General features: G+C 45.9%; 1 protein-coding gene and 1 long non-coding RNA gene across 14 annotated transcripts in view; both read right to left on the bottom strand.

Annotated features, from left to right (window-relative positions):
* LOC139359868 (uncharacterized) overlaps positions 1–7,657 on the bottom strand; it is a 71,686-nt gene extending 64,029 nt beyond the window's left edge. For all 11 annotated transcript variants that reach the window (XR_011616401.1, XR_011616402.1, XR_011616403.1 and 8 more), the window contains exons 1-3: positions 7,588–7,657; positions 3,350–3,530; positions 2,315–2,537 (exon numbers count right to left, since the gene is read on the bottom strand). The gene's annotated coding sequence lies outside the window, so the exon portion shown is untranslated. The remainder of the gene's footprint in view (positions 1–2,314; positions 2,538–3,349; positions 3,531–7,587) is intronic.
* Positions 7,658–10,107: 2,450 nt separating this feature from the next.
* On the bottom strand, positions 10,108–24,098 carry LOC139359749 (uncharacterized). 3 transcript variants are annotated; one of them, XR_011616139.1, is made up of 7 exons: positions 23,741–24,098; positions 22,970–23,236; positions 20,822–20,969; positions 20,046–20,159; positions 15,812–15,992; positions 14,777–14,999; positions 10,108–10,541 (listed from the first exon to the last, which is right to left on the bottom strand). It is a non-coding gene; the product is annotated as an uncharacterized lncRNA (long non-coding RNA). The 3 variants fall into 3 exon arrangements; XR_011616140.1 differs by having other exon boundaries at positions 20,046–20,122; XR_011616141.1 differs by having other exon boundaries at positions 23,158–23,236.
* Positions 24,099–24,428: the final 330 nt, after the last annotated feature.

Below are 24,428 nucleotides of genomic sequence, written 5' to 3'. Positions count from 1 at the left end.
TCCCAACACCAGATATGAGAGTTAACACCTGTGAGTTGGGTACAAGTATGCAAGTCAAAATCTCAATGGTGAACTGGACTCATGCATGAGAGCCCCAAGACCACCTGCAGACTTTCTCCTGGTAGGAGAGTAACAGCCTTACATGTGTGCTCAGTATTTGTCTGATAGTCATCATCTTTTTTTGTGTGTGGAACAGATTCACATACGAGAGTCACAATTCCAGCTTTTCACTGCCTCTGGGTGTGAGATGCAGAACCTCAGCAATGAGTGGGCTGTGTCCATGAGGCAAAGTGACAATTCTTACCATTGGCTGTGAGTGCCTATGAGAGTCATAATCCCGCCTATGTGCTGAGCCCTGTTAGGACACTCTCTCTGCCACTCAGGAACTTTATAAAATATGCATGAGTGTTGTAATCTGTGACCTTTCTACAAGTAAAAGACCAAGTAAATTTCCCATTTCCTTAAGCCAAGGTAGAAGAGTCAAAAAGTTTTCTATTGTCTTTCTCCAGGTATGAGAGTCATCACCATGCTGGTGAGTTGGGCTTAGGTATATGTCACAGTCTCACATGTGGGGAGGGACCACACAGAAGTTCACATCACCTGAATGCCAGGAAAGAAAAATGTCCATTTTTCCCCTGTGGGCAGGGCCGGGGGGAGAGTTACATCACCTGGCTGCTTCGCCCAGTGATATGTCACAATTCCTTTTATAGGCAGGGCCCAGAGAGAAAAGGGGACTCACATCACCTAGATGCTGGGCACAGCAAAATGTCACAATGCCCCCTTTAATTACGGTTTAGGCAAGAGAGGAAAGTCATATCACCCAGTTGATGGGTTCAGTAATATATCACAATCCTCAAAGGGGCAAAACCCAGCCAAGAGTGTAGAGTCACATCTCCTAGGTGATGAGCCTAGAGATATGTCACAATGCTTTCTGTAAGCTAGGCCTAGAAAGAAGGGAAGAGTCACATCACCAAGTGATATTTAACACCTTGGCCCAGATATATTTAACAATTTCTCCTGAAGGCAGGGCCGAGGCAGGAATGTTACATCACCCACGTACTCAGCCCATGTATATGTCACAATCCCAACTGTAGGCTGGGCCCAGGCAGAAAAGTAAAATCAATCAGGTGCTAGGCAAAGGTATATGTCAAAATCACACCTGCAGGAAAATCCAGGAATAAAATTTCTAATCCCATACATGTCCCAGCTGCAGGTATGGGAGTCGACACCTCCTGTGAGTTATGTTTATGCATGCAATTCACAATCTCAACAGTGGAAAGGATCTGTACATGACAGCCTCAACTCCACCTGCACACAGAGTCTTAGTAGGAGAGATACAGCCTAACAGGAGTGCTAAAATTTTGTCCAACAGTTACTATTTTACCTGTAAATCAAATTCCGGTATGAGAGTCATCATTTCAACTTTTGCCTGCCACCAAGTGTGAGCTTCAGAACCTCAGAAGTGGGCTGTGCCCATGTTTGAGAGTGACAATCCCAGTTGCCTGTTACAACATCTCTACCACCCAAGGGCTTTATAGGACATGCGTGAGTCCCGTAATTTTCTATGACCTTTCTAGTAGTAAGATACCCAGGGGACTAGTAAGATAACCAGGAGCACACCTGTTGTTATAAGCCTAACTAAGAGATTAAAAATCTCTGATTGGCTGGGTTCACGTATGAGCGTTATCATCGGGCTTGTGAGCTAGGCCTAAGTATATGTCATAATTCCATCAGTGGACAGAAACCAGGAAGGTGAGTCACATCACTTTGGTTCTGGGCCAGGGATATGTCACAATGCCCACCGTATGCAGAACCCAGGCAGCTGAGTAACATTATGTAGGTGATTGGCCCAGTGATATGTGTTAATCTTTTCTGTAGGCAAGGCTCAGTCAGAAAGAGAGAGTAACATTACCTCAGTGCTGAGCCCAGCGATTTCTCACAATCTTCTTTGTAAGCAAGGCCCAGGCAGGTGAGAACAGTCATATCACCTGGCTAATGGGCCCAGCAATATGTCAAAATCCATACTTAGGGCAGGGCAAAAGGGGAAGAGGAGAATCACATTACGCAAGTGAGAGGGCCAAAAATATGTTACAATGCTGCCAGTAGACAGGTCTCAGATAGAAGAGGTAAGTCACATTTCTAAGTGATTAACTCAGAGATATGTCACAATCCCCTTTAAAGACAGGGCCCAAGAAAGAGAGTCATATCACCTAGGTGCTTGGCTCAAGTATACGTCACATTTCCAACTCTGGACTGGGCCCAGGCAAAAGAGTAATTTCCCAGGTACTGAAAATTTTATATTTTACAAACACACCTTGAAGGAGGTCCAGGGATGATATTTACAATACCATATACATTCCAGCTCCAGGTATGAGAGTTCTCTATTTCTGTGAGTTGGGTCCAAGTATGTGATTCACAGTCTTAATGCTGGACTGTAGTTGTGCATGAGAGCTTCAATTCCAGCTGTGAGCAGTGTCCTGATAAGAGAGGCACTGCTTTGTAACTGCTGAATCTTGGTCAGAGAGTCACCATTCTACCTGTAGACAGAATCCACATCTGAGAGTCACAATTCCATCATCAGACAATTTCTGGATGTGAGATTCAGAACTTCAAAAGTGGGTTGCATCCATGTGAGTGGGTGACATTTCTTACAGTTGGCTGGTTTTGCCTTAAAAATTCACAATCTCACAGCTGTGCTGTGCCCTGTTGTGACACTCTGTAACACCCAAGGGCTTTAGAGGATATGCATGAGTGTCAAAATTCTCTGTGACCTTTCTACAAGTAGGAGACCTAAGACCATACATGTTGCTCTAAGTCTAGCTATGAGAGTCAAAATCTCTCTTTTTGGCCAGGTCCATGTATAAAAATCATCATCATGCCAGTGAACTGAACATAAGCACATTTCAAAATTTAACCTGTGGGCATGAACTAGGCAGGAGAGTCACATAACTAAATGCTGGACAAGGAATATGTCAATATGCCTCCTGTGTGCAGGGCCTGGCAGGTTTGTCACATCAGCTGAGTGCTAGGTTCAGCAATGTGTCACAATGCCTGCTATGGGCAGGGCCGAGGTAGAGAGTCACTGACTCTGACTCATGTGAGTGTCACTGTTGGCTGAGTGTGCATATGAGTGTGAGTTAGACCCAAGTACACCAGTAACAATCTCAACAATAATCCTAATCCATGCATTAGAGCCACATTTTCACCTGTGACTGTGTTCTGGCAAAGGAGTCACATCCTACAGGTGTGCTGAAACCTGGTCTTAGACATCACCTAGGTGTTGGGCCAAGCAATATGTCACAATCCACATTTTGTACAGGATTCAGGCAGAAGAGGGGAGTCACATCACCTAGGTGATGGGCCATAGATATGTCACAATGCCTCTTCTTGGCATGGCTCAGGCAGGAGAGTTGTATCAGTTGGGTGCAGGCCCCAGTAAGATGCCAAAATCCTCACTTGGTTCAGGGTCCAGGAAAAAGAGGAGAATCTCTTCACCTAGGTGACAGGCCCTCTGATACGTCACAACTTCCCTGTAGGCAGAAGAGGATAGTCACATCACCTAGGTGATGGGCCCAGAGATATGTCAAAATCCTCCCTGAGGACAGGGCCCAGGCAAGAGAATCACATTACCTAGGTCCTTGGCTCAGTTATATTTTACACTCCAATTTGTGAGCTGTACCCAGGCAGGAGAGTCAAGTCAGTTAGGTGCTAGACAAAGGTATATGTAACAATCACACCTGCAGAAAGTCCAAGGATGAGATTCGTAATCCCACACATGTCCCAGCTCAAGGTATGAGAGTCAATACCTCCTGTAAGTTGGGCTCAAGTACACCAGTAACAATCTCAACAGTGGTCTGAATCTGTGCATGAGAGCCACAATCCCACCTGTGACTGTGTCCTGGTACAGGAGTCACATCCTACAGGTGTGCTGAAATCTGGTCTGAGATACCATTTATTTGCTGAGTCTGCATATGAGGGTCACAATCTCACCTCTGTACTGGGCTTTGTTATAACACCCTCTGTTTTACCTGAGGGCTTCATATGTTATGCTTGAGCATATGTTATGCATTGAGCAAGATCTCTGAGATCTTCAAGCTATTGTGGACCCACAATCTTACCCATTGCCCTAAGCCCAGGCATGAGAGTCAACATTTATTTATTGGCTGGGGTTAGGCATGACAGTCGTCACCATGCCTGTGAGCTACATCCAGAAATGAGTCACCATCCCATCTGTGAGTGGATCCACATATGACAGTCTCAACTTCAACTGTGGACCTCATCTGTGAGTCAGATTCAGGGCCTCACCGGTGAGACATGTTCATGTGTTAGGGTAAATGTTCTAACTGTTGGCTGGGTGTATATATAACAGATATAATCCCAACTTTGTGTTGGGTCCCATTATGATATTGTCTTTACCACCCATGGACATTACATGACATGTGTTAGTGTTTTAATGCTCTGTGACTTTAGTACCAGTAAAAAACTCAGGACCTTATTTGTCCTTAGCATAGCTACAAGAGTTAACATCTCTTCTGTTGGTGGGGACCTGGTATAAGAGTAATCACCATGCCTGTAAGCTGGGTCCCAAAATGAGTCACCATCCAACCTGTGGCCAGATCTACATATAACAGACAATTTAAACTGTGGATTGTGTCCATATGTGAGATTCAGAACCCCATTATTATGCTTTTTCCATATGTGATGGAGATAATTTTTTTTTTTTTTTGAAAGAGTCTCGCTCTGTCACCCAGGCAGGAGTGCAGTGGTGTGATCTTGGCTCACTGCAACCTCCGCCTCCCGAGTTCAAGCAATTCTCCTGCCTCAGCCTCCCAAGTAACTAGGATTACAGGAGCCCACCACCACGCCCAGCTAATTTTTGTATTTTTAGTGTAGACAGGGTTTCACCATGTTGGTCAGTGTACTCTTGAACTCCTGACCTCAAGTGATCCGCCCACCTCGGCCTCCCAAAGTGCTGGGATTTCAGGTGTGAGACAACACACCCAACTGAGGGTGACAATTTTAACTGTCAGTATGGTGTGCCTATAAGAGGTACAATCTCACATGTGTTATGGATCCTGTTATGACAGTCTATGTACTACCCAAGGGCTCTATGCAATAGGCATAAATGTAACAATCCTCTGTTACCATTCTACAGGTTGGATCCCCAAAACCTTACCCATGCCCATAAGGCTATCTATAATAATAAAAATCTCTCTTATTGGCTGGGTTTATGTATAAAAGTCATCATCATGCCTGTGATCTGGGGCAAGGTATATGTAAGAATTCACCCTGTGGATAGGGCTCATGAAGAAGAGTCACATTACCTTGCTGCTGGACCCAGTGATATGTCACACTTGTGGACAGGGACAAGGCACAAAAGGAGAGTAACATTAACTAGATAATGGGCCCCCAGATATGTCAGAATGTCCCCTGAGGGCAGGATTCAGACAGAAGAGTCACATCATTTGGGTGCAAACCGTAGGAATCTGTCACAGTAGTATGTGTCCATGACAAAGTGACAATTCTTACTGTCGGCTGTGTGTGCCTATGAGAGTCAGTCTCACCTGTGTGCTGGTCCCTGTTATGACACTTTCTGTACCACCCAAGAAGTTTGTAAAATATGCCTGGGTGTTGTAATCCTCTGTGACTTTATTTATCTATCTATTTATTTATTTATTTATTTATTTATTTATTTATTTAGAAGGAGTTTCGCTCTTATCAGCCAGGCTGGGATGCAATGACGAAATCTCAGCTCACTGCAACCTCCACCTCCTGGGTTCAAGCAATTCTCCTGCCTCAGCCTCCTGAGTAGCTGGGATTACCAGTGTGAGCCATGACACCAGGCTCACCAGACCTGCCTCAGCCTCCCAAAGTGCTGGGATTACAGGTGTCAGCCACCATGCCCAGCCTTTCTGTGACCTTTGTTCAAGTAAACAACTGAGGATACATGCTGGACATTACCCATTTTCATAAGCCTAACTAGGATGGTCAAAATTTCTCGTATTGGCTGGGTCCATGTATAAGAGTCATCATCATGCCTGTGAGCTGAGCTTAAGTATATGTCACAATCTCACCTGCTGGCAGGGACCAGGCAGGGGAGTCACCCATGAATGTTGGTCCGGGAATATGTCAATATTCCTGCTATGGGCAGGGCCTAGAGGGAGGGTTCACATCACCTGAGTGCTAAGACTAGTGATATGTCACAAGGTCCACTTAAGGCTGGGCTCAGGCAGAAGGGCCACAAAACCTAAGTGCTTGGCCCAGTGATATGTCACAGTTTCTTTTGTAGGCAAGGGCTCAGGCAGGAAAAATGAGTCACATCATCTAGGTTCTTGGCCCAGCAATATGTCACAATCTTCTCTGTAAACATGGCTCAGGCTTAGGTAATGGGCCCAGTGATCACTTAGGTGATGAGCCCATTTATACTCCACAATTATCAATGGGAGCAGGCCCAGGTAAAGAGTACAACCACATCACCTAGTTGATGAGCCTAGAGATACATCACAATGGCCCCTATGGGGATAGACCCCAGGGACATGTCACAATCTCCCTAAAAGCAGTGATCAGGTAGAAAAATAGAGTCACATCACCTAGGTGATTGGCCCAGGCATATGTCATAATTTACCCTAAGGACATAACTCAGGCAGGAGAATCACATCCCCAAGGTTATTTTCCCAGGTATATGATACAATCCCCACTGTAGGCTGGGTCCATGCAGGAGAGAAAAATTAATCAGGTGCTGTGAGAGTGTATATTTCACAATCACAACTGCAGAAGGTCTAGGGATAAGATTTACAATACCATACATTTCCTGGCTCCGGGTATTAAAGTCAACACCTCCTGTGAGTTGGGTCCAAGGGTGTGAGTCATAATATTAACAGTGACCCAAATCCACACATGAGAGCTCCAACCCCATCTGTAGACAATGTCCCACAAGTGGAATCACAGTCTCACAGAGATGCTGAATCTTGGTTCGTCAGTCACCATCCTACTTGTGGTTCGAATTCACAAATAGGAGTCATAATTTTAACTTTCAACTGGCTTCTGATGTGAAACTCAGAACCTCAACAGTGGGCTGTGTCCATGTGGCAGGGTGACAATTCTTACTGTCATCTGGTGTGCATACAAGAGGCACAATCTCACCTATGTGCTGTATCACCCGAGCGTTTTATATGGTATGCCAGAAACTCACAGTTCTTTTTGGTTATTTGATCTTACCCATTGCCCTAAGCCCAGACACTAGAGTCAACACCTCTCTCATTGGATGAGTCCTGGTAAGAGAGTCATCAACAGGCCTGGAATTAAAGTCTAGAAATGAGTCACTATACCACCTGTTGCCAGATGCACATATAACAGTCACAATTTAAACTGTGGACTACATTAGTAAGTGAGATTCAGGACCTTAATAGTCAGCTCCGTTCATGTGTAAGGATGACAATTTTAACTATCTGCAGGCTGTCCATAGAAAAGTCACAATCTCCACTTTGGGGTGGGCCCTATTATAACACTCTCTCTACAAACCAAGGGCATTATACTGTGTCATAATTTTCTGTAACATTTGTACAAGTGAGAAATTGAGGACCATACCTGTTGCTGTAAACCAAGTTGTGACAGTAAACATCTCTTCTGTTGGCTAAGTCTAGGTAGGAGAGTCATCACCATGTCTGTGAGCAGAGTTCAAAAAATGACTCACCAACCAACCTGTGGACAGATCCATATATGGCAGTCAAATTTCCAACTGTGGACTGTGACTGCCTGTGAGGTTCAAGACCTCATCGGTAGGCTCTGTCCAGGTGTGAGGGTGAAAATTCTAATTGTTGGTTGGGTGTGGTTATGAGAGTCACAGTCTCACCTACATGTTGCACCTTTTTATGACATCCTGTACTACCAAAGGGCTTTATAAATACGTATTAGTGTCACAATATTCTGCATTTTTGACTAAGAATGAGACCCTGGACATGACCCATGTCCCTAAATCTATCAAGGAGAATGAAAATTGTTCCTTTTGGCTGGGTTCATGTATGAGAGTCATCATCATGCCAGTGAGCTGGGCCTAGGTATGTCACAATGCCCTCTGTGGGCATGGACCAGGGAGGGGAGTCATATCACCTGAGTGCTGAGCCAGAGACAGGTCGGCATTCTCCCTGTGGACAGGACCTTGGCAAAAAAGTCACACCACCTGGGTGCCACGCCAAGTGATATGTCACAATGTTTTATGTGGGAAGTGCCCAGGCAGGAGTGTATTGTCACAGCACCTAGATGATGCACTGAGAGATATGTAACAATGTTCACTGTAGGCAAGGTCCAGGCAGGAGAGTCACATCATTTGGGTGCAGGCCCCAGCAATATGTCACAATACTCACTGAAAGTAAGGCCAAGGCAGAATAAGTGAGGGCCATCATGTTGTTTAAAGGCCCAGAAATATGTCAAAATTCTTCTTAAGGGCCGGGACAGGAGACTCACATCATCAAGGTGCTTGGTCCGAGTATACTCCACAGTCCTATTTATTGTCTGTACCCAGGAAATATAATCAAATTATCAGTTGCTGCGCAAAGATATATGTTACAATCACACCTGCAGGAAAGTTTAGGGATAAAATTTACCACCCCACACATGTCCCAACCCCAGGTATGAGAGTAAAGACCTCCTGTGAGTTGGTTCCCAGTATGCAAGTCAGAGTCTCAGTGGTAAACTTGATTCCCGTGTGAAAGTTCCAAGCCCACCTACAGACTGTGTCCTGGCATGGGGTGTAATAGCATTACAGGTGTGATGAATATTTGTCTGTGAGTCATCATCCTTTCTGTAGACCAAATCCAAGTACAAGAGTCACAATACGAACTTTCAACTGCCTCTGCATGTAAAATTTAGAACCTCAACAGGCTGAGTCCTGGGTCCTGTTATGGTACTCTCTGCACAGCCCAAGGGCTGGAAATGCCTGGAAATGGAAATGTGCACTCAGACCTTGCTGCTGGTATGGAAGCCCAGGCATGAGAAAGAACATCTCTGCTATCAGCCGGTTCCAGGTATGAGAGTCAACACTGCCTGTGAGCTGGGATTAGAAATAAGTCACTGCTTCACTTGTGACCAGATCCATATATGATAGTCACAGTTCCAAGTGTGGGCTGCATGTGTGAGTCAAATTCAGGATGTCACCAGTTGGCTCTATTTTTGAGGGTGACAATTGTAACTTTTGGCTGGATGTGCATACGAGAGTTACAATCTCAACTTTGGGGTAGGCCCTTATTATACCACATTTGAGGGTGTCATAGTCCTCTGTAAACTTAGCACAAGTAGAAATCCCAGGGCTTTGCCCATTTGCCCTAAGTCTAGCTACAAGTGTCAACATCTCTTCTATTGGCTAAGTGCAGGAATGAGAGTCATTATCAGGCCTTTAACCCTGGGTAATAAAAATGATTCAGCATCTGACCTGTGACCAGATCCACATATGAAAGTCACAATTCCAACTGTGGACTGCATATGCATTTAAGATTAAGGACCTCGATAGGGGGCGGAGCAAGATGGCCGAATAGGAACAGCTCCAGTCTCCAACTCCCAGCGCGAGCGACACAGAAGACTGGTGATTTCTGCATTTTCAACTGAGGTACTGGGTTCATCTCACTGGGGAGTGCCGGACGATCGGTGCTGGTCAGCTGCTGCAGCCCGACCAGCGAGAGCTGAAGCAGGGCGAGGCATCGCCTCACCTGGGAAGCGCAAGGGGGAAGGGAATCCCTTTTCCTAGCCAGGGGAACTGAGACACACAACACCTGGAAAATCGGGTAACTCCCACCCCAATACTGCGCTTTAAGCAAACAGGCACACCAGGAGATCATATCCCACACCTGGCCGGGAGGGTCCCACGCCCACGGAGCCTCCCTCATTGCTAGCACAGCAGTCTGTGATCTACCGGCAAGGCAGCAATGAGGCTGGGGGAGGGGCGCCCACCATTGCTGAGGCTTAAGTAGGTAAACAAAGCTGCTGGGAAGCTCGAACTGGGTGGAGCTCACAGCAGCTCAAGGAAACCTGCCTGTCTCTGTAGACTCCACCGCTGGGGACAGGGCACAGTAAACAATAACAAACTATCCCCTCTAAATGCAGGCACAAGCACTAAAGAAGAGTCACATAACCAAGGTACTGGGCCTAGCAATATGTCACAATTCTCAATGGAGGTCAGGATCAGGCAGGAAAGTAGAGTCACATCACATAGGTGATAAGCCCAAAGATATGTCACAATGCACTCCGTGAACAAGGTCCAGGCTGGAGAGTTATATCACCTAGGTACTTGATCAAGGTATATGTCACAATTCCAGCTGCTGGCTGGACCCAAGCAAAATAGCAACATAAATTAGGTGCTGGGTAAAAGCATATGCCACAATTACACCTGCAGGAAGGTCTAGGAATAAAATTCACAATCATATACATTCCTTAGCTTCAGGTATGAGAGTCAACACCTCTGATGAGTTCCATCCAAGTACATGAGACACAGTCTTAACACTGGACAGGATCCGTGCATGAGCGCTTCATCCCCACCTGCAAACGGTTCCCTGTAAGATAGGCACAGCCTTATCATGGTGCTAAATTTTGGTCTCAAGAGAGCCACTATTCTACTCCTGACAAGATGCATGTATGCATGTCAAAATTTCAGCTTTTCTTTGCCTCTGTGTAGGAGATTCAGAACCTCAACAGTGGGCTGTGTTCACATGGCAGAGTGACTATCCTTACTTTGGGCTATGTATGCATATGAGAGTCACAGTTTTCTCTGTGTTTTTGGCCCTGTTATGACACTGTGTGTGCCATCTGAGAACTTCACACAATATGCTTGAGAGTGGAATTCTACACTGAGAACTTTATGTTGTTATGACTTTAGCCATTACCCTACGCCCAGGAATGACAGTCAGCATCTTTTTTATTGGCTGCTCCAGGCATTAGAGTCATCACCATGCCCGTGATCTGGGTCCAGAAATAAGTCACAATTCTACTTGTGGTCAGACCCACATAGGACAGTCATAATTTCAACTGTGGATTTCATCCACAAGTCAAATTTAGAATCTCACCAGTGGGATCTGTTCATGTGTGAGGGTGACAATTCTGTCAGCTGGTTGTGCATATGAGAATAACAATCTCAAGTTCATAATGGGCTGTGTTATGACACTCTGTGTATCCCCGTAGGGCATTATATAGTTTGCATCAGTGTTGTAATTTTCTGTGATCTTTGTACCAGTAGAAAACCCAGAATCATACCCATTGCTCCAAGCCTAACAATAAGAACCAACATCATTTTTATTAACTGGGTCCAGGTATAAGAGACAACACTGTGCTTGTGAGATGAGTCAAAAAATGACTTACTGTTCGACCTGTGGCCAAATCCACATATGACAGTCACAATCCCAACTGTGATCTGCATTCACATGTGAGGTTTAAGACCTCACCAGTGGGCTGTGTCTATGTGTGAAGGTGACAATCCCAATTGTTGGCCGGATTTGCCTATGAGAGTCACAATTTCACCTGTGTTGGACCCTGTTATGACACTCTCCATACCACTCAAGGGCTTTATAAAATATTTGTGTCATAATCTCCTGTGACCTTAATATAAGAGGAAGACCCAGAACCTTACCCATGTTCCTAAGTCTAGCTATGAGAGTAAAAAGTCTGTTGTATTTGCCGGATTCATGCATGAGAGTCATCACCATGTCTGCTAGCTGGGCCTAGGTATATGTAACAATTTCACCTCTGGACCAGACAGAAGAGTCACGTCACCTGAATTCAGGGCCAGGGGTATGTCAGTATTCTTGTGGGCAGTGCCACGGCAGGAAAGTCACATCACCTGGGTGCGGGGCTTAGCAATATGTTTCAGCACCTTCTCTGGGCAGAAGAGAATAATCACATCACTTAAATGTTGGACCCAGGAATATATCACAATGCCCACCGTAGGCAGGGCTCAGGCAGGAATGTCACATCCTTTGAGTGCAGGGTCCAGTAATATGTTACATTTCCTACTGGAAGCAAGGCCCAGGCAGAAAGGAAGAGTCATGTCATCACAGCAAAATAATAAAATAAATTAGGTGCTGGGTGAAAGCATATGCCACAACTACACCTGCGGGAAGGTCTAGGAATAAAATTCACAATCATACATATTCCTTAGCTTCAGGTATGAGAGTCAACCTTTAAGCCCAAGATGATGGGCTTAAAGGTATATCACAATTTTTCCTGTGGGCAAGGCCCAAGCAGAAAAAGATGGTAATGTCACCCACATGATAGGCCCAGAGATAACTCAAAATTTCTCCTAAGAATAGGACAAAGACAGAAGAGTCACATTACCAAATTGTGTAGCCCAAATATATATCACTGTCCCATTTGTGAGCTTTATTTGGGCAAAATAGTCAAATATCAGGAGCTGGGCAAAGGTATATGTTACAATCACACCTGCAGGAATGTCCAGAGATTAGATTCACAATCCCACATTGGTCCCAACACCAGATATGAGAGTTAACACCTGTGAGTTGGGTACAAGTATGCAAGTCAAAATCTCAATGGTGAACTGGACTCATGCATGAGAGCCCCAAGACCACCTGCAGACTTTCTTCTGGTAGGAGAGTAACAGCCTTACATGTGTGCTGAGTATTTGTCTGATAGTCATCATCTTTTTTTGTGTGTGGAACAGATTCACATATGAGAGTCACAATTCCAACTTTTCACTGCCTCTGGGTGTGAGATGCAGAACCTCAGCAATGAGTGGGCTGTGTCCACGTGGCAAAGTGACAATTCTTACCATTGGCTGTGAGTGCCTATGAGAGTCATAATCCCGCCTATGTGCTGAGCCCTGTTAGGACACTCTCTCTGCCACTCAGGAACTTTATAAAATATGCATGAGTGTTGTAATCTGTGACCTTTCTACAAGTAAAAGACCAAGTAAATTTCCCATTTCCTTAAGCCAAGGTAGAAGAGTCAAAAAGTTTTCTATTGTCTTTCTCCAGGTATGAGAGTCATCACCATGCTGGTGAGTTGGGCTTAGGTATATGTCACAGTCTCACATGTGGGGAGGGACCACGCAGAAGTTCACATCACCTGAATGCCAGGAAAGAAAAATGTCCATTTTTCCCCTGTGGGCAGGGCCGGGGGGAGAGTTACATCACCTGGCTGCTTCGCCCAGTGATATGTCACAATTCCTTTTATAGGCAGGGCCCAGAGAGAAAAGGGGACTCACATCACCTACATGCTGGGCACAGCAAAATGTCACAATGCCCCCTTTAATTACGGTTTAGGCAAGAGAGGAAAGTCATATCACCCAGTTGATGGGTTCAGTAATATATCACAATCCTCAAAGGGGCAAAACCCAGCCAAGAGTGTAGAGTCACATCTCCTAGGTGATGAGCCTAGAGATATGTCACAATGCTTTCTGTAAGCTAGGCCTAGAAAGAAGGGAAGAGTCACATCACCAAGTGATATTTAACACCTTGGCCCAGATATATTTAACAATTTCTCCTGAAGGCAGGGCCGAGGCAGGAATGTTACATCACCCACGTACTCAGCCCATGTATATGTCACAATCCCAACTGTAGGCTGGGCCCAGGCAGAAAAGTAAAATCAATCAGGTGCTAGGCAAAGGTATATGTCAAAATCACACCTGCAGGAAAATCCAGGAATAAAATTTCTAATCCCATACATGTCCCAGCTGCAGGTATGGGAGTCGACACCTCCTGTGAGTTATGTTTATGCATGCAATTCACAATCTCAACAGTGGAAAGGATCTGTACATGACAGCCTCAACTCCACCTGCACACAGAGTCTTAGTAGGAGAGATACAGCCTAACAGGAGTGCTAAAATTTTGTCCAACAGTTACTATTTTACCTGTAAATCAAATTCCGGTATGAGAGTCATCATTTCAACTTTTGCCTGCCACCAAGTGTGAGCTTCAGAACCTCAGAAGTGGGCTGTGCCCATGTTTGAGAGTGACAATCCCAGTTGCCTGTTACAACATCTCTACCACCCAAGGGCTTTATAGGACATGCGTGAGTCCCGTAATTTTCTATGATCTTTCTAGTAGTAAGATACCCAGGGGACTAGTAAGATAACCAGGAGCACACCTGTTGTTATAAGCCTAACTAAGAGATTAAAAATCTCTGATTGGCTGGGTTCACGTATGAGCGTTATCATCGGGCTTGTGAGCTAGGCCTAAGTATATGTCATAATTCCATCAGTGGACAGAAACCAGGAAGGTGAGTCACATCACTTTGGTTCTGGGCCAGGGATATGTCACAATGCCCACCGTATGCAGAACCCAGGCAGCTGAGTAACATTATGTAGGTGATTGGCCCAGTGATATGTGTTAATCTTTTCTGTAGGCAAGGCTCAGTCAGAAAGAGAGAGTAACATTACCTCAGTGCTGAGCCCAGCGATTTCTCACAATCTTCTTTGTAAGCAAGGCCCAGGCAGGTGAGAACAGTCATATCACCTGGCTAATGGGCCCAGCAATATGTCAAAATCCATACTTAGGGCAGGGCAAAAGGGGAAGAGGAGAATCACATTACGCAAGTGAGAGGGCCAAAAATATGTTACAATGCTGCCAGTAGACAGGTCTCAGATAGAAGAGGTAAGTCACATTTCTAAGTGATTAACTCAGAGATATGTCACAATCCCCTTTAAAGACAGGGCCCAAGAAAGAGAGTCATATCACCTAGGTGCTTGGCTCAAGTATACGTCACATTTCCAACTCTGGACTGGGCCCAGGCAAAAGAGTAATTTCCCAGGTACTGAAAATTTTATATTTTACAAACACACCTTGAAGGAGGTCCAGGGATGATATTTACAATACCATATACATTCCAGCTCCAGGTATGAGAGTTCTCTATTTCTGTGAGTTGGGTCCAAGTATGTGATTCACAGTCTTAATGCTGGACTGTAGTTGTGCATGAGAGCTTCAATTCCAGCTGTGAGCAGTGTCCTGATAAGAGAGGCACTGCTTTGTAACTGCTGAATCTTGGTCAGAGAGTCACCATTCTACCTGTAGACAGAATCCACATCTGAGAGTCACAATTCCATCATCAGACAATTTCTGGATGTGAGATTCAGAACTTCAAAAGTGGGTTGCATCCATGAGAGTGGGTGACATTTCTTACAGTTGGCTGGTTTTGCCTTAAAAATTCACAATCTCACAGCTGTGCTGTGCCCTGTTGTGACACTCTGTAACACCCAAGGGCTTTAGAGGATATGCATGAGTGTCAAAATTCTCTGTGACCTTTCTACAAGTAGGAGACCTAAGACCATACATGTTGCTCTAAGTCTAGCTATGAGAGTCAAAATCTCTCTCTTTGGCCAGGTCCATGTATAAAAATCATCATCATGCCAGTGAACTGAACATAAGCACATTTCAAAATTTAACCTGTGGGCATGAACTAGGCAGGAGAGTCACATAACTAAATGCTGGACAAGGAATATGTCAATATGCCTCCTGTGTGCAGGGCCTGGCAGGTTTGTCACATCAGCTGAGTGCTAGGTTCAGCAATGTGTCACAATGCCTGCTATGGGCAGGGCCGAGGTAGAGAGTCACTGACTCTGACTCATGTGAGTGTCACTGTTGGCTGAGTGTGCATATGAGTGTGAGTTAGACCCAAGTACACCAGTAACAATCTCAACAATAATCCTAATCCATGCATTAGAGCCACATTTTCACCTGTGACTGTGTTCTGGCAAAGGAGTCACATCCTACAGGTGTGCTGAAACCTGGTCTTAGACATCACCTAGGTGTTGGGCCAAGCAATATGTCAAAATCCACATTTTGTACAGGATTCAGGCAGAAGAGGGGAGTCACATCACCTAGGTGATGGGCCATAGATATGTCACAATGCCTCTTCTTGGCATGGCTCAGGCAGGAGAGTTGTATCAGTTGGGTGCAGGCCCCAGTAAGATGCCAAAATCCTCACTTGGTTCAGGGTCCAGGAAAAAGAGGAGAATCTCTTCACCTAGGTGACAGGCCCTCTGATACGTCACAACTTCCCTGTAGGCAGAAGAGGATAGTCACATCACCTAGGTGATGGGCCCAGAGATATGTCAAAATCCTCCCTGAGGACAGGGCCCAGGCAAGAGAATCACATTACCTAGGTCCTTGGCTCAGTTATATTTTACACTCCAATTTGTGAGCTGTACCCAGGCAGGATAGTCAAGTCAGTTAGGTGCTAGACAAAGGTATATGTAACAATCACACCTGCAGAAAGTCCAAGGATGAGATTCGTAATCCCACACATGTCCCAGCTCAAGGTATGAGAGTCAATACCTCCTGTAAGTTGGGCTCAAGTACACCAGTAACAATCTCAACAGTGGTCTGAATCTGTGCATGAGAGCCACAATCCCACCTGTGACTGTGTCCTGGTACAGGAGTCACATCCTACAGGTGTGCTGAAATCTGGTCTGAGATACCATTTATTTGCTGAGTCTGCATATGAGGGTCACAATCTCACCTCTGTACTGGGCTTTGTTATAACACCCTCTGTTTTACCTGAGGGCTTCATATGTTATGCTTGAGCATATGTTATGCATTGAGCAAGATCTCTGAGATCTTCAAGCTATTGTGGACCCACAATCTTACCCATTGCCCTAAGCCCAGGCATGAGAGTCAACATTTATTTATTGGCTGGGTTTAGGCATGACAGTCGTCACCATGCCTGTGAGCTACATCCAGAAATGAGTCACCATCCCATCTGTGAGTGGATCCACATATGACAGTCTCAACTTCAACTGTGGACCTCATCTGTGAGTCAGATTCAGGGCCTCACCGGTGAGACATGTTCATGTGTTAGGGTAAATGTTCTAACTGTTGGCTGGGTGTATATATAACAGATATAATCCCAACTTTGTGTTGGGTCCCATTATGATATTGTCTTTACCACCCATGGACATTACATGACATGTGTTAGTGTTTTAATGCTCTGTGACTTTAGTACCAGTAAAAAACTCAGGACCTTATTTGTCCTTAGCATAGCTACAAGAGTTAACATCTCTTCTGTTGGTGGGGACCTGGTATAAGAGTAATCACCATGCCTGTAAGCTGGGTCCCAAAATGAGTCACCATCCAACCTGTGGCCAGATCTACATATAACAGACAATTTAAACTGTGGATTGTGTCCATATGTGAGATTCAGAACCCCATTATTATGCTTTTTCCATATGTGATGGAGATAATTTTTTTTTTTTTTTGAAAGAGTCTCGCTCTGTCACCCAGGCAGGAGTGCAGTGGTGTGATCTTGGCTCACTGCAACCTCCGCCTCCCGAGTTCAAGCAATTCTCCTGCCTCAGCCTCCCAAGTAACTAGGATTACAGGAGCCCACCACCACGCCCAGCTAATTTTTGTATTTTTAGTGTAGACAGGGTTTCACCATGTTGGTCAGTGTACTCTTGAACTCCTGACCTCAAGTGATCCGCCCACCTCGGCCTCCCAAAGTGCTGGGATTTCAGGTGTGAGACAACACACCCAACTGAGGGTGACAATTTTAACTGTCAGTATGGTGTGCCTATAAGAGGTACAATCTCACATGTGTTATGGATCCTGTTATGACAGTCTATGTACTACCCAAGGGCTCTATGCAATAGGCATAAATGTAACAATCCTCTGTTACCATTCTACAGGTTGGATCCCCAAAACCTTACCCATGCCCATAAGGCTATCTATAATAATAAAAATCTCTCTTATTGGCTGGGTTTATGTATAAAAGTCATCATCATGCCTGTGATCTGGGGCAAGGTATATGTAAGAATTCACCCTGTGGATAGGGCTCATGAAGAAGAGTCACATTACCTTGCTGCTGGACCCAGTGATATGTCACACTTGTGGACAGGGACAAGGCACAAAAGGAGAGTAACATTAACTAGATAATGGGCCCCCAGATATGTCAGAATGTCCCCTGAGGGCAGGATTCAGACAGAAGAGTCACATCATTTGGGTGCAAACCGTAGGAATCTGTCACAGTAGTATGTGTCCATGACAAAGTGACAATTCTTACTGTCGGCTGTGTGTGCCTATGAGAGTCAGTCTCACCTGTGTGCTGGTCCCTGTTATGACACTTTCTGTACCACCCAAGAAGTTTGTAAAATATGCCTGGGTGTTGTAATCCTCTGTGACTTTATTTATTTATCTATTTATTTATTTATTTATTTATTTATTTATTTAGAAGGAGTTTCGCTCTTATCAGCCAGGCTGGGATGCAATGACGAAATCTCAGCTCACTGCAACCTCCACCTCCTGGGTTCAAGCAATTCTCCTGCCTCAGCCTCCTGAGTAGCTGGGATTGCCAGTGTGAGCCATGACACCAGGCTCACCAGACCTGCCTCAGCCTCCCAAAGTGCTGGGATTACAGGTGTCAGCCACCATGCCCAGCCTTTCTGTGACCTTTGTTCAAGTAAACAACTGAGGATACATGCTGGACATTACCCATTTTCATAAGCCTAACTAGGATGGTCAAAATTTCTCGTATTGGCTGGGTCCATGTATAAGAGTCATCATCATGCCTGTGAGCTGAGCTTAAGTATATGTCACAATCTCACCTGCTGGCAGGGACCAGGCAGGGGAGTCACCCATGAATGTTGGTCCAGGAATATGTCAATATTCCTGCTATGGGCAGGGCCTAGAGGGAGGGTTCACATCACCTGAGTGCTAAGACTAGTGATATGTCACAAGGTCCACTTAAGGCTGGGCTCAGGCAGAAGGGCCACAAAACCTAAGTGCTTGGCCCAGTGATATGTCACAGTTTCTTTTGTAGGCAAGGGCTCAGGCAGGAAAAATGAGTCACATCATCTAGGTTCTTGGCCCAGCAATATGTCACAATCTTCTCTGTAAACATGGCTCAGGCTTAGGTAATTGGTCCAGTGATCATTTAGGTGATGAGCCCATTTATACTCCACAATTATCAATGGGAGCAGGCCCAGGTAAAGAGTACAACCACATCACCTAGTTGATGAGCCTAGAGATACATCACAATGGCCCCTATGGGGATAGACCCCAGGGACATGTCACAATCTCCCTAAAAGCAGTGATCAGGTGGAAAAATAGAGTCACATCACCTAGGTGATTGGCCCAGGCATATGTCATAATTTACCCTAAGGACATAACTCAGGCAGGAGAATCACATCCCCAAGGTTATTTTCCCAGGTATATGATACAACCCCCACTGTAGGCTGGGTCCAGGCAGGAGAGAAAAATTAATCAGGTGCTGTGAGAGTGTATATTTCACAATCACAACTGCAGAAGGTCTAGGGATAAGATTTACAATACCATACATTTCCTGGCTCCGGGTATTAAAGTCAACACCTCCTGTGAGTTGGGTCCAAGGGTGTGAGTCATAATATTAACAGTGACCCAAATCCACACATGAGAGCTCCAACCCCATCTGTAGACAATGTCCCACAAGTGGAATCACAGTCTCACAGAGATGCTGAATCTTGGTTCGTCAGTCACCATCCTACTTGTGGTTCGAATTCACAAATAGGAGTCATAATTTTAACTTTCAACTGGCTTCTGATGTGAAACTCAGAACCTCAACAGTGGGCTGTGTCCATGTGGCAGGGTGACAATTCTTACTGTCATCTGGTGTGCATACAAGAGGCACAATCTCACCTATGTGCTGTATCACCCGAGCGTTTTATATGGTATGCCAGAAACTCACAGTTCTTTTTGGTTATTTGATCTTACCCATTGCCCTAAGCCCAGACACTAGAGTCAACACTTGTCTCATTGGATGAGTCCTAGTAAGAGAGTCATCAACAGGCCTGGAATTAAAGTCTAGAAATGAGTCACTATACCACCTGTTGCCAGATGCACATATAACAGTCACAATTTAAACTGTGGACTACATTAGTAAGTGAGATTCAGGACCTTAATAGTCAGCTCCGTTCATGTGTAAGGATGACAATTTTAACTATCTGCAGGCTATCCATAGAAAAGTCACAATCTCCACTTTGGGGTGGGCCCTATTATAACACTCTCTCTACAAACCAAGGGCATTATACTGTGTCATAATTTTCTGTAACATTTGTACAAGTGAGAAATTGAGGACCATACCTGTTGCTGTAAACCAAGTTGTGACAGTAAACATCTCTTCTGTTGGCTAAGTCTAGGTAGGAAAGTCATCACCATGCCTGTGAGCAGAGTTCAAAAAATGACTCACCAACCAACCTGTGGACAGATCCATATATGGCAGTCAAATTTCCAACTGTGGACTGTGACTGCCTGTGAGGTTCAAGACCTCATCGGTAGGCTCTGTCCAGGTGTGAGGGTGAAAATTCTAATTGTTGGTTGGGTGTGCTTATGAGAGTCACAGTCTCACCTACACGTTGCACCTTTTTATGACATCCTGTACTACCAAAGGGCTTTATAAATACATATTAGTGTCACAATATTCTGCATTTTTGACTAAGAATGAGACCCTGGACATGACCCATGTCCCTAAATCTATCAAGGAGAATGAAAATTGTTCCTTTTGGCTGGGTTCATGTATGAGAGTCATCATCATGCCAGTGAGCTGGGCCTAGGTATGTCACAATGCCCTCTGTGGGCATGGACCAGGGAGGGGAGTCATATCACCTGAGTGCTGAGCCAGAGACAGGTCGGCATTCTCCCTGTGGACAGGACCTTGGCAAAAAAGTCACACCACCTGGGTGCCACGCCAAGTGATACGTCACAATGTTTTATGTGGGAAGTGCCCAGGCAGGAGTGTATTGTCACAGCACCTAGATGATGCACTGAGAGATATGTAACAATGTTCACTGTAGGCAAGGTCCAGGCAGGAGAGTCACATCATTTGGGTGCAGGCCCCAGCAATATGTCACAATACTCACTGAAAGTAAGGCCAAGGCAGAATAAGTGAGGGCCATCATGTTGTTTAAGGGCCCAGAAATATGTCAAAATTCTTCTTAAGGGCCGGGACAGGAGACTCACATCATCAAGGTGCTTGGCCCGAGTATACTCCACAGTCCTATTTATTGTCTGTACCCAGGAAATATAATCAAATTATCAGTTGCTGCGCAAAGATATATGTTACAATCACACCTGCAGGAAAGTTTAGGGATAAAATTTACCACCCCACACGTGTCCCAACCCCAGGTATGAGAGTAAAGACCTCCTGTGAGTTGGTTCCCAGTATGCAAGTCAGAGTCTCAGTGGTAAACTTGATTCCCGTGTGAAAGTTCCAAGCCCACCTACAGACTGTGTCCTGGCATGGGGTGTAATAGCATTACAGGTGTGATGAATATTTGTCTGTGAGTCATCATCCTTTCTGTAGACCAAATCCAAGTACAAGAGTCACAATACGAACTTTCAACTGCCTCTGCATGTAAAATTTCGAACCTCAACAGGCTGAGTCCTGGGTCCTGTTATGGTACTCTCTGCACAGCCCAAGGGCTGGAAATGCCTGGAAATGGAAATGTGCACTCAGACCTTGCTGCTGGTATGGAAGCCCAGGCATGAGAAAGAACATCTCTGCTATCAGCTGGTTCCAGGTATGAGAGTCAACACTGCCTGTGAGCTGGGATTAGAAATAAGTCACTGCTTCACTTGTGACCAGATCCATATATGATAGTCACAGTTCCAAGTGTGGGCTGCATGTGTGAGTCAAATTCAGGATGTCACCAGTTGGCTCTATTTTTGAGGGTGACAATTGTAACTTTTGGCTGGATGTGCATACGAGAGTTACAATCTCAACTTTGGGGTAGGCCCTTATTATACCACATTTGAGGGTGTCATAGTCCTCTGTAAACTTAGCACAAGTAGAAATCCCAGGGCTTTGCCCATTTGCCCTAAGTCTAGCTACAAGTGTCAACATCTCTTCTATTGGCTAAGTCCAGGAATGAGAGTCATTATCAGGCCTTTAACCCTGGGTAATAAAAACGATTCAGCATCTGACCTGTGACCAGATCCACATATGAAAGTCACAATTCCAACTGTGGACTGCATATGCATTTAAGATTAAGGACCTCAACAGTGGGTTCTGTCTACATGTGAGGTTGACAATCTTAATTGTCAGCTATGTGTTCCTATAAGAGTCACAATCTCACCTGTGAGCTTCTCTTTATTATTATGCTCTCTGTATCACCCAAAGGCTTTACAGGATATGCATAAGTATCTTAATCCTCTTTGACCTCTTTACAAATAGGAGACTTAGGACTTTACCCATTGCCATAGCCTAGCTCAGAGTCAAAATATTTCCCATTAGCTTGGTCCATGTATGACAGTCATTATCATGCTTTGAGCTGTGGCTAGGTATGTCACAATTTCACTTGTGGGCAGGAACCAGGCAAGAGAATCAAATCACTTTAATCCTGGGCCAGGGATATGTCAATATTTTCCCTGTGGACAGGGCCCTGACAGTAAAATCAAATCACCTTGTACAGGTCTCAGCAATATGTCAAATTCTTTCTGTGGACAAGGCCAGTGCAAAAGAGGAGGGTCACATCACCTAGTTGATGGTCTCAGAAATATGTCACAATGCCCCCTGTAAGCAGGGCCTAGGCAGAAGAGGCACATCACCTGGTTTCAGGACTCAGTGATATTTTAAAATTCCCACAGGGGAAACAACCTAGGCAGGAGAGGAGAGTCCCATCACCTAGGGGATTGGTCCAAAGAAATGTCACAATGCGCCCTGTTGGCTGGCAATAGGTGAGAGAGAAAAGAACGGTCACATTACTGAGAACATTTCCTGCTTCTCTAAGTCTGGCTAGGATGGTCAAAATCTGTTTTATTGGCTGGGTTCATGTATGAAAGTCATCAGCATGCCTGTAAGCTGTAACTAGTTATATGTTGCAATCCCACCTGTAGGCATGCACCAGGCAGTAGAGTCACACGACCTGGGTGCCAGGTCTAGAATATGTCACAATTTTCCTTTTAAGCAGGGCCTTAAAGAAGCGTCACATCATCGGGATGCTAAGTCCAGTGATAAGTCACAATGCCCACTATAGGCAAGGCCCAGGCAGCAAGGAAGAGTCACATACCTGGGTTCTGGGCTCAGGGATATGTCACAATACCCCATAGTAGCAAGGCCCAGGCGTGAGAGGAGTCATATAATCAATGTGATGAGCCCAGTGACATAGCAGAATTTCCACAGAAGGCAGGGCCAAGGCAGGGAAGAAGTAGTGTCACATCACCTATGTGATGAGCCAAGAGATATGTTACAATGTACCCTCTGGGTGGGGCCCAGGCAGAGATGTCGCATGAACTAGTTTCTTGGCTCAGGTATATGTCACAATTCCAAAAATTTGCTGGGAACAGGCAAAAAAGTAAAATCAATTAGGTGCTAGGCAGAATTATATGTAACAATCATATATATGTAACAATCCTGGAGGCTAGAGAAGGGGACCATGGCCCAGGGACATATTTGTACCTGTTAGCATGGAGAAATAACATGTGGTTGCCCACCTTCTTAGGATCCCCGTTTCTCCCTGGTCTAGAGGCAGAGATAAGGGGATGGATCAGAGGAAGATGGAGGCAGGAAAAGGGTCCCAGGAGAAAGCAGCCTGGCTGGAGCTCCGTGAGGGAGGGGCAGAGGCGTGAAAGGGTTGAAGGTTCTGCCCCTCCTGGGGGAAGGCGGGTCTCTGGAACAGTGGGAGCCAGAAATGCCGAGGCAGCTTCTCTCAGTACGCAGGCTCCGCTGGGCGCCCCGACATGCTTTTGTTCCATCCCTGGATCTCCCAGACAGGGGTCTGCGGGGCCCACGAACTTTATTCCTATCTTCTTTCCCCTCACAGCCCTCTTCCTTATCCTACCTTTTTGATGTCCACCCTGTCCTCCCCTGAATCACTTTCTCTGCCCGCTGCAGACCCGGGCGCCATCCCTCGCTTCCATCAGCTGCGGGTCAGGCCGCTGGCTCCTCCCTTTGTCCCTCTCAGTGTTTCTCGTGACCGACCCTCGTGGCCTCTCCTTTCCCAAACCCCTGGGCGCTCTCCAGTTCTCCTGGTGGTCCTCTCTTCCGTTCGCTCTTTGGTCGCTACTCTGCCCTTCTCTGGAAGAACCTCTCCTGTTTCTCTGGTTCTAGTTGCCTCCCCATTTCCGAGTCTCAGTCTCTGGCTTCCTCAGTCTCCCTCTCCCTCTCGGGCTCCGGCGCAGGGCTTCGCGGCCCCGGCCCTAGCTGCCCCCGCCACCTCACGGCGCTCTCAGCCCCGCCCCCCTTTGCCCCTCCCACCTCGGGTCTCCGTGGCCCCGCCCCTCTCTGTCCCTCCCATCTCGGCCCGCCCTTCTCGGCCCCTCTCACCTCGGGTCTCCGTGGCCCCGCCCCCTCTGCGCCCCCCTCCTCGAGGAGCCGGCAGCCCTGCCCCTTGCTACCTCCGAGCCACCTGAAGCCAGTGGGGGGAGCCTGAGAGCCAGGAGGCTGGAGGTGCTGGGGTGGAGACGGGAAGCCGGAGCCCGGTGGCTGGGCTTGACATTTCATCCTGGGCAGCTTGGCCCCCGAGGCCT

This window comes from Macaca nemestrina, chromosome 18 (genome assembly GCF_043159975.1).
Source record: "Macaca nemestrina isolate mMacNem1 chromosome 18, mMacNem.hap1, whole genome shotgun sequence".
NCBI classification, from domain to species: domain Eukaryota; kingdom Metazoa; phylum Chordata; class Mammalia; order Primates; family Cercopithecidae; genus Macaca; species Macaca nemestrina.
The sequence above is the reverse complement of the archived record's forward strand: the minus strand, read 5'-3'. Positions and strand labels throughout refer to the sequence as shown.